The sequence below is a fragment of the Ranitomeya variabilis genome, chromosome 1 (assembly GCF_051348905.1).
Source record: "Ranitomeya variabilis isolate aRanVar5 chromosome 1, aRanVar5.hap1, whole genome shotgun sequence".
In the NCBI taxonomy this organism is placed as follows: domain Eukaryota; kingdom Metazoa; phylum Chordata; class Amphibia; order Anura; family Dendrobatidae; genus Ranitomeya; species Ranitomeya variabilis.
Window position 1 is genome coordinate 423177568 of NC_135232.1, and position 14110 is coordinate 423191677.

General features: G+C 39.5%; 1 protein-coding gene across 3 annotated transcripts in view; it reads left to right on the forward strand.

Annotated features, from left to right (window-relative positions):
- Positions 1-2181: 2181 nt before the first annotated feature.
- The window catches only part of LINGO2 (leucine rich repeat and Ig domain containing 2), a 1932610-nt gene continuing 1920681 nt past the window's right edge, over positions 2182-14110 (forward strand). For all 3 annotated transcript variants that reach the window (XM_077249262.1, XM_077249261.1, XM_077249263.1), the window contains exon 1: positions 2182-3010. The gene's annotated coding sequence lies outside the window, so the exon portion shown is untranslated. The remainder of the gene's footprint in view (positions 3011-14110) is intronic.

Consider the following 14110-nt stretch of genomic DNA (forward strand, 5'->3'; position numbering starts at 1 on the left):
TCCAACCTAATGGAACTGGAGAGGATCTGCAAGGAACAATGGCAGAGAATCCCCAAATCCAGGTGTGAAAAACTTGTTGCATCATTCCCAAGAAGACTCATGGCTGTACTAGCTGAAAAGGGTGATTCTACTCAATACTGTGCAAAGGGTCTGAATACTTATGACTATGTGATTTCTAAGTTTTTCTTTTTTAATATATTTGCAAAAATTTCTACATTTCTGCTTTTTTCAGTCAAGATGGGGTGCAGAGTGTACATTAAAGGAAATCTGTCACCCCCAAAATCGCGGTTGAGGTAAGCCCACCGGCATCAGGGGCTTATCTACAGCATTATGGAATGCTGTAGATAAGCCCCCGATGTATCCTAAAAGATTAGAAAAAGATGTTAGATTATACTCACCCAGGGGCAATCCCGCTGCTGGTCCGGGTCCGGCGCCTCCCATCTTCATTAGATGACGTCCTCTTCTGGTCTTCACGCTGCGGCTCCTGTGCAGGCGTACTTTGTCTGCCCTGTTGTGGGCAGAGCAAAGTACTGCAGTGCGCAGGCACTGGGAAAGGTCAGAGAGGCCCACGCCTGCGCACTGCAGTACTTTGCTCTGCCCTCAACAGGGCAGACACAGTATGCCTGCGCAGGAGCCGTAGCGTGAAGACCAGAATAAGACATCATCTGATGAAAATGGGAGGCGCCGGACCTGGATCAGCAGTGGGAACGCCCCTGGGTAAGTATAATATAACGTCTTTTTCTAATCTTTTAGGATACATCGGGAGCTTATCTACAGCATTCCAGAATGCTGTAGATTATCCCCTGATGCCGGTGGGCTTACCTCACCCAGTGACAGGTTCCCTTTAATGAGAACATAAATGAACTTTTTTTTTAATTTATCAAATGGCTGCAATGAAACAAAGAGTGACAAATTTAAAGGGGTCTGAATACTTTCCGTACCCACTGTACATCCAAATGCAGTGGGATTGATATCCGATTGTAATGCGATTATAACACTTTTTAAAACTTTGTTTTGTTCAGTGCACATCATCTATATTACTCACTGTCAGGTTGCCTTGGAGTGTGATCTTTGTTACCTCTGGTCTTCCCTGTTTTGATGGTGACCACTGTTACCGTTATTCTGTGCTGGACATTGTACTGTACTACTGTAGCCACTTATAACTGTGTGATATAGATCTGTCGCCTGACCTCTCTCATCAGAGCCACTGAAAGCGCTCCATGTAACAACTATATCCTCATGGATGCAAACATTCTTACTTTATAGCATTATTTCCCCACCTGCCTAAAACTTTCATAAAGTACTTTATCTCAGATGAAATAATTCCCTGTGTAAATCAAAAATGCTGATTCATGCGCAAAAAAATAATTTGGTGCAGCACTTGACCAAGGGGATCAACATAACATTCATAGTTGCATAAGTTGAAGAAATACCTAGCTCCATCAAGTTCAACCTTTTTCCACCAATTGTTCATTTTGTCTCTAAGCTAACTATAACTCGCATCCGGTGAACACCTAGGTTGTTTTCATAAGGCATTTATTATCCATGTCATTGATGCATTTAACTTTTTGCTAAGTTGCACTAGTCTACCGTCCTTATTACCTCTAGTCCCCCTTGTTTCGGTGGTAACCACTGCTCGTACATTGTACTGTGTTGCCATAGCATAGATTTGTCATCTGACTGCTCTCGTCAGCAGAGCAGAGGACGTGCCATGTGGCAACTATATCCTAGTGGATACAAACATTCTCACAACATTTTTCCCCCATCTGTGTAAAACCTTTGCACAGTGCTGGGCATATAATGTCATGTCAGCTCCCTGTTCGCTCCTTCGCTTTGCATAGTGATGTGATGCATATTCTGCCTCTATCACATACGTTGCTGACGACAATCCCTTTCCGTTTGTAGATGCAAAGTTCACAACATATTGATACCTAAAGATCTAGGTTAATAATACTAAGCTGGAGTCTCCTTGTGTTACATGTTTCCTTTGTGATCAAATCAGGAAAGTTTCCTTCCTCGCTAGGCATGGTTTCCACATGTGACCTTGTTAAAGAATGAAATTGCACCTTTTTAACAGTGTGATGAGCTGATTGCTTGTAATAGTAGGACAGCCGTAGCAAGGAGTTAATATGCTCTTGAGAAGCTGCTGCAATATAGGTCAGGTGATGGGGGTGTGGCGTCTCATTCGGAGCAGGCTGCAGCTTGCATGCTACCTCCAGTTCTGCGCTGCCTGAGAGTTGGATGGAAGTGTGAGCAGCCTCCAGCTTCAGCACCTGCCTGCTGGACAGCTCCCTAGGAGCTAGAAGGAGGCTAAAAGACAGGAGGCAGCACATCTCAGTGTGGATGGATTAACACTGTGTTATCAAGAACACACTTTTAAGTGAGAGAGACTAAAGACAAGCGTGGGATACACATCAGCTGGGGATCACAGTGCATTGGATTTCCTTTAAGTGTATTTTTAATCCTTGAATAAAAGCGGATCTTTCTCTCTCTTTTTTTGACATCCCTGCTTGTATAGGAGCACGAGGCTCTTTCTTAAAGTTTGCTTTTTGAAGCCTGCAGAGTCAAGGTGAGACCCCTTTGCCTCAAGTTTGTCTCAAGCCATCACCACCTTAGGCATCTGGAAAACATCTGCTTTGTGGTGGCGGTGGGTTCCAATATTTTACAAAACAAGCAGCTGGATGTGATTGTGGAGGGCTTTGTGTTTTTTTTACTCTGGTCGCTGGTGTCTCGAAGAGGATTATTAGAAATGATGTGAAAAATAGAGGGAGGCACAAACGAGAAAAACCAAGTTTGAAGGAAACCTAAACGTGATAAGGTTTTGGTCAGAGAACAGCCTGCCTTTACCACTCTGATACTAAATGGATTACTACTAGTAGGGGAGCTTGGGGACACATTTGGAAGATCTACTACCTTTTCGGTTGTTGGATGTCACATTCCAGACTTTGTGCATGCTTGGCCAGCCTATAGCTTATGAGAACCACATCAGGATAATTGACAGAGCCACAAGGTGAGTACCAATCCTTCTCCTCTGTCTCATCTTTCATTCCATATTGCAAGCTCAGTCTTAGGGAAATGAGGTTGTATAGCAGGGCAGTGATACATAACAGGGAATCAAATCAGATTACTGAGGCTTGATCAATGGGTGGAAGAAAGAGATGTGATGGAAGAAGCACACAAGTCTGCTTCTACCCTGCTGATGGTAAATTCTGTAAGATCTGCATGTGTAAAGGCTGCTGAAAAGGAGCTGAATGTAAAGACCTCAACACAAAGGCAGAAATGAGACAGGGTCGTGTTGTCGGAAACGTTGTACGTGTAATTGCTTGTGTGTTTTAAAGGTCTCCAGCCACTTTGCTTGTTAAATATTCTCCAGCAAAGCAAAAAGCAGCACTGACACTCATATGCACACCCTAGATAACATGTAAAATGTGCCCAGGTTGGAAGAAAATGAATGGCTATCAACAGTGCAGTGTAATTGTGGTGACTTTTGCTTAAAAGGAGACAGAGACAGATAAAGGGAAGAAATGTGATGTAGCCAAGTTATAGAATACAGAAGAGCATACTTTTACTTATTATTTGCCAGCATATTGTGTATCAGTAATAAGGATGTATAAAACATAGTAATTGGGTATTCAGGTGGCTTTTAAGGCACTAATGGAAGTCTTTGACAGATGCATTTTCTAGACTTGACAGCAAGAGATTGTAATTATGCTGTGCCATTATTTAGCCATACGTTATCAAAGGCTGCCATTTGTCTACTATTTTATAAACGTTCTACTTGGGATATAGTCCTGATAGTCACTGACTGTCTGTTGTTCTTCCTCTGGGCAATGGTGATGTTCATTGTTTTTAAAAAGAAATGGTGTTATGAAATCTATCTCTCCGCTATATTAAAAACACTTATCACCTGGAACTCAGTTCCAGACATGTCATTGTTTTCTTACATCCCTAGTTCACACACAAGGCTGAATATGATGGATAAAGATGAATTATGTATGCTGCTTGTCTCTGTTTTCTGTCACTAGTGCAGATAGGGCAACCAAGCTATCACATAATGACTTTTCCTTATTTGTATAACTTAGATACCTACTTTTATTAAGAAATGCTTATACCTGTGCTATAGGGGCACCTATTGACCAGTAGAGCAATATAACCCGTGTTTTAGTATTTGTACTTACCCCATAGACAGCACTGCAGTCTAAATGAAATCCAAGCTTATTATATGATTTTTATGTATAGGCATTAGGTCGATGAGCAATTATATATTAAACCCGCTCATGGTGGTCTTTATTACTAAGCTGTACAGGAGGATTTTATGGGCATGAGCTTTGCTTCACATCTTCAGAAGCATTTAGCCCCATGCTAGCAAAGGTTGGGAGGGATCACCGCACTGCACGTCATAGGTTGCAATCAGGAATGGCAATCCAACCATTATACCAAATGTACCTAGCTATATGGATGTGATATTTATACCAGGCATAGGCTGGACTTTTATCAATACTCAAGTGTTTTCTACCAGCTTTGCACTGCTGGAGTGCCATGGGTGTTTTTGAATACTTGACAATTTTTCTCTTACAGATACAAAGCAGGTCACATTTTATATCCAAGCACCAACCAGTTCATATATATATACTGTTACAATTGAATTTTGACATCATTTACCAGCAAAAATAAAAATATGCTAAAACCACAAAGCAACATGACCATCGTAAAGATAAGCCTAATTTACAAGGTTCAGTGAGACTGAGAAAGAAATAGGCAGCGTTTCTTAATCAATAGTGCAACTTGTGTATCAGATTGTGAGTAGTTAATTTATTATTCATATTTTGCTGGAGGTTCTCTATTTCCATATCCTCTTGTTCAGCATCTGGAGTGTCTCTTGGGAAGATGAGGCACATTTCTCTAGCTTTTGGTTGAGCTTTGAAGAATTGCAGTGCCATTTTTCACCAGCTGAGGGCGAATGATCAAAACTTTGGAATGAACAGAACATCATATAAGCCAGCAGATCCCCAGCTCTGTACACAGCATTATTTCCCAATAATCTATACATTGGCCGATCTGCGTGCCTATTGAGAATAATCACATGTATTCATTCTGTTATAGACTGATGATAACATTTGATGTTAATAGAATAGTTTTCGTATTTGCTTTGTTTGGTTCAATCGGCTAGAAATGTCTGATTTATTGTTGGTAATAATAGAGTAAATGGTGTTACATCAATGCAAGTTGTGAAATTGTGGGTTTTATGTCTATTAGGTTGAATATATAATAACTGTAACTGTATGAATCCATGGGAATTGCCAGATTCATGGAGTGCATGTAAGCACCGTATATCACCTATTTTAATTTAGCTCGTTATGAAAGCGTGTTATTCTGTCGTTTTGGCTGAAAATTTGCATTTCACTGAAGCCTTGTTTGTCAGCAGATACAAAGCAGCTGCAGGAACCCTAACTATAAGCCTCCGTTCACACAGTGATTATCAGGAGATTTTCAGCTGTTTTTTATAAGATATGTAAGTTCAAGTCATGTTACATTTGAAGTGGCTAATCTTATTTGTTTTGCAATGTATTAATTATATGATTAATTGAATTAGGAGCCTGTGCATCCGAAGCCCGCACAGGTTTTCCCTGTGTTAGAGACTTTGGCTATGTATTTTTGCATGTGTGACCATTGAAAGTTCTTTCCTACAGCCCTCGTATGTGATCATTTGTTCAGTGGCTTTTATTTTTCTACATTCTGCCTTTGGTATAGACAGCCTTGTCAGATATTTCCATAAATTGTTACTGATGTGAGAATCATCTCTGCTTTCAATGCGGAAAGATGCCCTTTGACATCACATTGTTGCCAATATACAACATTTATATAATGAGATATTTGTTAGAAACCATTATTTTTACATTAAGAACCAAAACATTTACAGCTGTCAACTACAAGAAGAATGTATGCGTAATAATGCAGCTGACATGTGCCGCTAACAGCCATTGGAGGAATCGCAATCCTCCCGCGGCTGTTAACCTGTTAAATACCGCTGTCAAATTCTGGAAGTGGCATTCAACATGCGCTTCCAGCAAGCGCACCGGAAATACCACCCATCGGCACCCGTGTCCCATTACCACAGGTCGCCGATGGATTGCTATGAGCACCACCCGGTGGTTGGTGCTCATAGCAAGTCAGCAATTCTACTACATACAGGTGATTTGATCATCGTCTGTATGTAGCAGAGGTGATGGCACCTTCTAGTCTCCCATGGAGACTATTGAAGTATGCCGAAAGTAAAAAAACAAATTTTAAAAATATAAAAAAATGTAAAAAATATAAATGTTCAAATCACCCCCCTTTTGCCCGGTTCAAAATAGAACAATAAAAAAATCCAACATACACATATTTGGTATCACCACATTCAGAATCACCTGATTTATCAATATAAGAAAAGAATTAACCTGATCACTAAATGGCTTAGCGAGAAAAAAAAGTCAAAACGCCAGAATTATGCTTTTTTGGTCACTGCAACACTGCAATAAAATGCAATAACGAGCTATGAAAAGATTGTATCTGCACTAATATGGTATCTTTAAAAATGTCAGCTTATCGCACAAAAAAAGGCCTCACCCAACTCGAGATCACGAAAAATGGAAACACTATGGGAATCGGAAAATGATGGGGTTTTTTGTACAAACTTTGGAATTTTTTTCACAACTTAGATAAAAAAGAACCTTTACATGTTTGATGTCTATGAACTAATGGCCTGGAGATTCATAATTGCAGGTCAGTTTTAGCATTTAGGAACATATGTATATGTATAATCAAAAGACACCAATATATCCTGTAACTGAGGGTATATAACCCTCCCTGGACACCCCAGGCGTGTCCAATTAAATGGACAACTCCAATCACATGAACACAAAAGAAAAAGGAGTATAGAAATCCAAATCACCATATTTAAAAAGCAATAACAAACTTGTATTAAATAGACTGCACAATAACAATATATCCTAAAGCAATTTTATATATATATATATACGGTAAGCAATATATACCAACACAGAGGTATCATAGAAGAGACAAATCGGTATACCGGGTTAGGTGTAAGCCACACAATACATCCCTGGGATGAGTATTAAGTGCAACGGTAAAAAAAGTGGCGGAATCTAGGGTCCTATAGCAAGTCATGGCAGTTATACACCATCCCTGTATGGAATGAAGGATCCAAAACCCGCCACTAAGTCAATATGATTGCACACTTACCCATGTTCAATGTAAGGGGAAGTAGCCTGCACTTCATTCATAATTGCAGGTCAGTTTTAGCATTTAGGAACATAGTATAAAAGCAAAAAACAATTGTGGAATTGCACATATTTTGCAAATTTGCCACACTTTTAATTTGTTTTCTCATTTTTCAGTACACAACATGTTAAATCAATGGTGTCGTTCAAAGTACAATTAGTCCCGGAAAAAACAAGCCCTCACATGGCCATATTGACCAAAAAATAAAAAAAAGTTATGGCTCTGGGAAGAAGGGGAGCGAGAAACAAAAAAGCAAGGGTTAAGGTCACTTGCTTATACATTGCTAGGAACATCCTTCAAGCAAACAATGAAGGAAAGCTATTTCAACTCCCCAACAAAAGCATAAATGGTCTCTTTGAGATAGAGCTGAAACCACTTGTTTGCTTCATTCATTTGTACGTCCTTGCCCTTTCTTCAGACACATATATTTCCCTTATGCAAATGTAGCAGTTGAAAAGACATGAAGAAAAGGATTTGTGTCCAGAGTGATAATACCAAAGTAAAAAGTTTTACTACATCATGAGCCTTTCCAATTCATGTACTTTTACTATATTATGGCTATGAAAAAATCTAAGCGTTAGAATAATTATTGTCATCAATCTTGTGGGGAACAGTAAACTTGAATCTATTTTTTATGTTGCAATATTTACTGAATGCTTGGGTCACTTCTTCAATACATTGATGATGTAACATACATAGTAACATAGTTATTAAGGTTGAAGGAAGACTTTAAGTCCATCTAGTTCAACCCATAGCATGTCATTAAAGGCATAGTTGATCAACTAGCAGATAATCACATTGACTTAATATGATAGATTGTTTATACTTGTAATATGGATATATGTTTGGGTATACTTTCCCAAGAATACTATCAAACACAAGTTTTATAAATGTCTGATTGGTGAAGGCCCCCTGGATAAACCCAATAACAACACCAACTACAAGGATTGGCACAGTTACCATTACTGGTAGTTTCTAGATCAGTCGAAGCAATCTAAAGTCAGTCTCCTCTCCCATAAAGGCTAACTGATCCCTAATGAGTTGACATTTATGACAGGCACAATATCCCATACATGTATATAAATCAAGCACATATCTATTTTTTTTATTTTTATAAGAATACTTATGTGCTCAGGATTGCAAAGCAATTGATGAGGATTGTTGAGGTGAACACACAAAAAGTTTGAACCACCACTCCAACATTTTTTGTTTATTTTATTGCAGCACTGGAGTGGTGCAACTAAACTAAGTTCCCTGAGCCCAATATCATACTGAACACCCACTGTCTTCAACTTTTTTCAGTGGCACTCCAATCAGTCTCCAACAGGTTGTGACATGCCTGATCGCTCCAGTTTTCGCTGGGTGATTCGGAAGTCACAACTCAATGTAAGTCTATGAGGACCAGAACAAGGCCAGAACAAGTGTCTCATTGCAGTCACAAGATGAAACCTGGGAACCGGAGAGGCACCAGGAGGACCTGAGGACAGTTCCTGGTAAGTATAAGAATAAGTGAAGAAAAAAACCTGGAGTGGCTTTTTAAATTATGAAGTCTCAGAACCCAAACCCCTTGAGTCTGCAGGTTGTTTCAGTGCCAACCTCACTTTTAAAAATGAAAAGTTAAAGGGTAGGCACACTTAAAAGTGCACTTATGTCAAATAGTGAAATGCTGCCATTCCTATTTACTAAATGATTTAGATAACAATTATAAAGAATTGAAAATGATGGGAAAAAGAGCAAAAATGTGCTGAATTTAAAGATAAATGAGCTGCTCAGATATCTGTTAGCTAGTAGAACTATACTAAAGCTGAGCAACAAATAAAAACATAACCAAAAGTCAAAGTCAGTCAAGAAAGGTTTCTATTAAATAGTTTAAGTATTTCTTTGCTAACATTTCATTGTTGATGATACATTTAATAAATCTCCTCAGAGAATGTTCTGAAAAAAACATTGGTACAATCGTAGCTCTAGTTTATCTTATCTAATGGTCTTAGGGTGAAATGAACTAACTTCAATTTTTAAGTGAATTTCTGTCCAAAACCTATCCATCAAGCATGGAATTCCATGTGTCAGTCTTATTTCTGCTCTTTAGTTTGCTACTTCTACTTAGCTGTCTATAAGTGGTTCAGAAGTCGAAGTCACACCTGGACCCTCGATCTGAAAAAGCCCAATGATCTTCTACTAAATATTGTATAAGTGACGAGTGTAGCAAATGAGACATATTAGGTAAGTAAGGTGGCATGTGAAAAAGCTGCATGAGATACAAGTAATTCATTGGGTTCTATCATAAGGGATGGGCGATTTCCTTGATACACATGACATTGCAGGTTAAATTAGTGACGAAATATACATTTGGTGGAGAAATGTTAAACTTGATGGTCCTATGTATTTTTTCAACCTATGTAACTATGTAACTAGGTATCTGGACAATCTCTTCGGTGGCATTGTATAGGAGCAATCTGTATCAGACAGAGTTTCACGCTTTTTCAATAGAGCTTTTTTACTTATACAGGTATCAATGCCTTGTACAATATGGTATTCCTAGATTTGCTCTTCATAAAGGCTCTCTGTTGAGAGGACAAAAACTCAGAGGTACTACTATTAATTAGACAGATTCCTGCCTCCATGATTTCATTCTTATAATCTCTTATCCTTTAGGAAAGGAGACGATTTAAAAAAAAGAACAATCACTCTGCTCTCACCAGTAATAAGAGATGGCACCAGGTCTTCTTGTTCATATGAGGCCATTCAGAGGAATAATGGGATTGAAAGCATAATAAGGTGGATGAGTAAACAGGGGGATTTAAAACTCCTTGCACTTCAGGAGCGCAGTGTAATTACTCTTTTCTTCTTAATGCAGAATCCTTTACACTTTTGCTACCAATGTGCATTGCTATACTGATCATGTCTTATTATAAGAATTTAGAAATATGCAAAACTCCCCTGATTTGCTGTAATCAAAATGGCAAAAAATTCTGCAGTTAAACATAATTTTTAATTTCATCAGACGATGATAGTTGTGACTGCCGAGTTTCTACTGAGAGCATTGAAAGCTCATCAATTATTTACTGTGTCATTGTGAATGTACTTAGGCTTGTAAAGTGGCATGTTTAACTGGAACATTGTTCACAATCATGCAAAGTCATAAAATAGTAATAATACCATTATATATGAGAAATGCCTTGTCACTGCATTCATTAATTTGCAGATTACAATATTGTTTCAGAATTCTTGATTATTTCTCATGAAGGTGTGAAATGCATAATTGTACATAAGGTTTAAGCATATACTTTGTGTAAGGGCACAGATAGGTTTGTGTGCAGGTTGCATTTTAGTGTTGATGTCTGATCCCAGAATCAGGAAAATATAGTGTGAGATATTTATCAAGCTAAATGTGCCGGGATTCTGGTGCAATTTGCATACAAATAGAAAAACAGTCTTTTGTGCTTTGCGCCATATATTTAGGTGTTTTAGACTCTTTTTATACTTTATCCAACAAGTGAGCTTACTCTCACTGAAAAGTCATATGGCTATGTAGAAAAGGTGTAAACTAACTGTGATCCAAAATTGGGCAACACATTTCTAGCACAATTTAAGCCAACAATTAGCTTTGACAGTGTGACATATAACAAGTTTATCGCATAGCATGAACGACTGTGAGAAACCTTGCACAGGTCATATATAGTCCAAGTTTGTGTTGTCTGACAATTGAACAGTATTGATAAACTTTCCAAATTGTTTTTCTTTATCAAAACGTTTTCTTTCTATGTCACCTGTGGTTCTACTGAACTGTGCCACCCTTGGTCCAACTATAATGTGTCCATTGAACTGTAGGGATGTAATGTTTAGTTGGAATGCGGAGATTAAGGACAAAGTGATGCAAAACAATAGTACAATACACTTATCTATATGATAATTTAAATGGTCAAAAGTCTACCGTGTAAAAAACTAGTATTCTCCTTTCCATGTAATCTTAAGAAAATCACTCAAGTATAACATGCTAACTCAGCTTTTATTTATAGTTTTGTTCAGTTAATCTTGGCATGTCCTACTTGTTTTACAAAAGTGGTGGGCTTACTTGTGACATCAACATTCTTTGAAATAGTTCTAAAACTTGAGAAAGTTGTCAGAACGAACCCTTTTTATGAAAAAGTCATAATCTGGCCAGATGTTTTCACACATTGGCTAATGCAGATAATATGTACTATGTGAATCCACTGGAGTGGCAGGGGTTCTCAATTATGGCTAATAGAGGTTCACTTTATGATGGCCTAGTAGGACAAAATGACTGGGATGACATTTAGGGATAAGCAAATCTGGCAAAAATCAAATAATGCTAGACTTAGCTCCAGAGACTCCAAAGATGTAGGCATATGTCAACATTTCCCCTGTTGAAGAAACTATATGCGAAACACGCATAGGGGTTCCGGACTGCCGTGTGTGATTATCCATCCAGGTGTGTGTGTGCACTTGCACCTTATGCTATGCATTACGCCTATTTTTTGCATTAAGGTCTTTTAGTTAAGGTACCGTCACATTAAGCGACGCTGCAGCGATATCGACAACGATGCCGATCGCTGCTGCGTCGCTGTGTGGTCGCTGGAGAGCTGTCACACAGACAGCTCTCCAGCGACCAACGATGCCGAAGTCCCCGGGTAACCAGGGTAAACATCGGGTTACTAAGCGCAGGGCCGTGCTTAGTAACCCGATGTTTACCCTGGTTACCAGTGTAAATGTAAAAAAAACCAAACACTACATACTTACATTGCCGTGTCTGTCGCGTCCCTCGCCTTCAGCTTCCCTGCACTATGTAAGCGCCGGCCCTAAGCACAGCGGTGACGTCACCGCTGTGCTTTGCTTTATGGCCGGCACTGACAGTCAGTGCAGGAAGCTCTGAGCAGCAGCGCGGACGCCGGGGGACGTGACAGACATCAGAGGGTGAGTATGTAGTGTTTTTTTTTTACTTTTACAATGGTAACCAGGGTAAATATCGGGTTACTAAGCGCGGCCCTGCGCTTAGTAACCCGATATTTACCCTGGTTACCATTGTAAAACATTGCTGGCATCGTTGCTTTTGCTGTCAAACACGACGATACACGCCGATCTGACGACCAAATAAAGTTCTGGACTTTCAGCAACGACCAGCGATATCACAGCAGGATCCAGATCGCTGCTGCGTGTCAAACACAACGATATTGCTAGCCAGGACGCTGCAACGTCACGGATCGCTATCGTTATCGTTAAGTCGCTCAGTGTGAAGGTACCTTTAGACTCTTTTATGCACAGCACTTGCACCTTATTTATTTATTAGTGTATTTGTATGCAGATCTAACACTCAAATGTCAATCTGATATAGCACTAGCACCTTTATTCATTTCAATTTATTCATTTGAGTTTTACTAGACAAATTTTTTCTATGGCGTATAAAATATATATACCGTATTGTTTGGACTATAAGACGCACCGGACTATAAGGCGCACCCAGGTTTTAGAGGTGGAAAATAGGGAAAAAAATATTTTAAGCAAAAAAAGTGGTAAAATATTTAATAACATAAATAACATACTAATATATGTAATGTTATTATATATAATAGTATGTTATTATGTTGGAAGCTGCAGGACCAGTGTGGTGTCTGTAAAGTACTATATGAAGATGCTGGAGGGTGAGTGTAAGAATGGGGGCACAGGGCTTATATTGAAAGCACCACTCCAGCACTGCAAAATAACACTGGAGTGCTGCTTTAAAATCCCATGGGAGAACTATAACTCTCAGCATGTCCTGCAGATCCTATGACATGCTGGGAGTTATAGTTCACCAAAGGAGTGCTTTATTGTGTTTTGTAAAGACTAACCTCTTAATTGTGGCAGCCAGCCACTGGCGTGAGGTAAAAGCATCCCATGACTGCACACACAGAGCCCTCCCTCTTGTTGCCTCTCCACAGCACAGGTCATAAGAGGAAGCCTGCAGATTCTAGTAGGGAGTCTGAAGGACCTGTGATGATGTTAAGAAGAGGGAGGGTTCTGAGCTGCCATGTGATGCTCCAGCCCGCCCACTTCTGACATCACACAGGTCCTCCTTGTGCACAGCACTCAGCGTCCAGCCCAGGCAGATATGCAGCGATCTCTCCCCTGGCCCCTGCTGCTGCTGCCTCCTCCTCCCCCGGACACACAGATCTCCCCAGCTGCTGCAGGAATCCAGCGCTGAGGAAACCATGTGTGTCCCTGCTTAAGTGCAGTATTCATTTGCTGCTCCCGGCTCACCGCTCAGCTGATAGGTGGGCGGGGAAGCAGCTAATGAATATTCACTGCACTTAATCATCGGGACCACATGGTTTCCCCAGCACTGATTCTGGGCAGCGGGGACATTTTTCTGCCTCCTGAAATGGGATAACAGTGAAATCCCACTTGCTGCTGCCCCCCTCCCCACATGCTACATCCCTACCATAAGACGCACCCACACTTTCCTCCCAAATTTGGAGGAAAAAAGTGCGTCTTATGGTCGGAAAAAATACGGTACTTTTTGGTATACACTTTGGTGTTTTTTGGCATATGTATATTTTTATTATGAAGAAAATATTTTGTTGCACAGCACTTTATCATTTAATCATGTTTATGTCTGTATTATAATAATTTTTTCACTTGATTATATTTATTTATATATTTGGACACTACACTTTGTTTTTGATTAACTGTTGCTGTATAGCTTGTATTTGTCAGCCTGTTTGGTTTCACTCCGGTGGCTACTCTTGTCCTTCATCTCCACTATGCCTTTATAGTTTTTAAATTTGTGTTCATTACCAATAAACATTATTAAATTTTATCCTGGGCT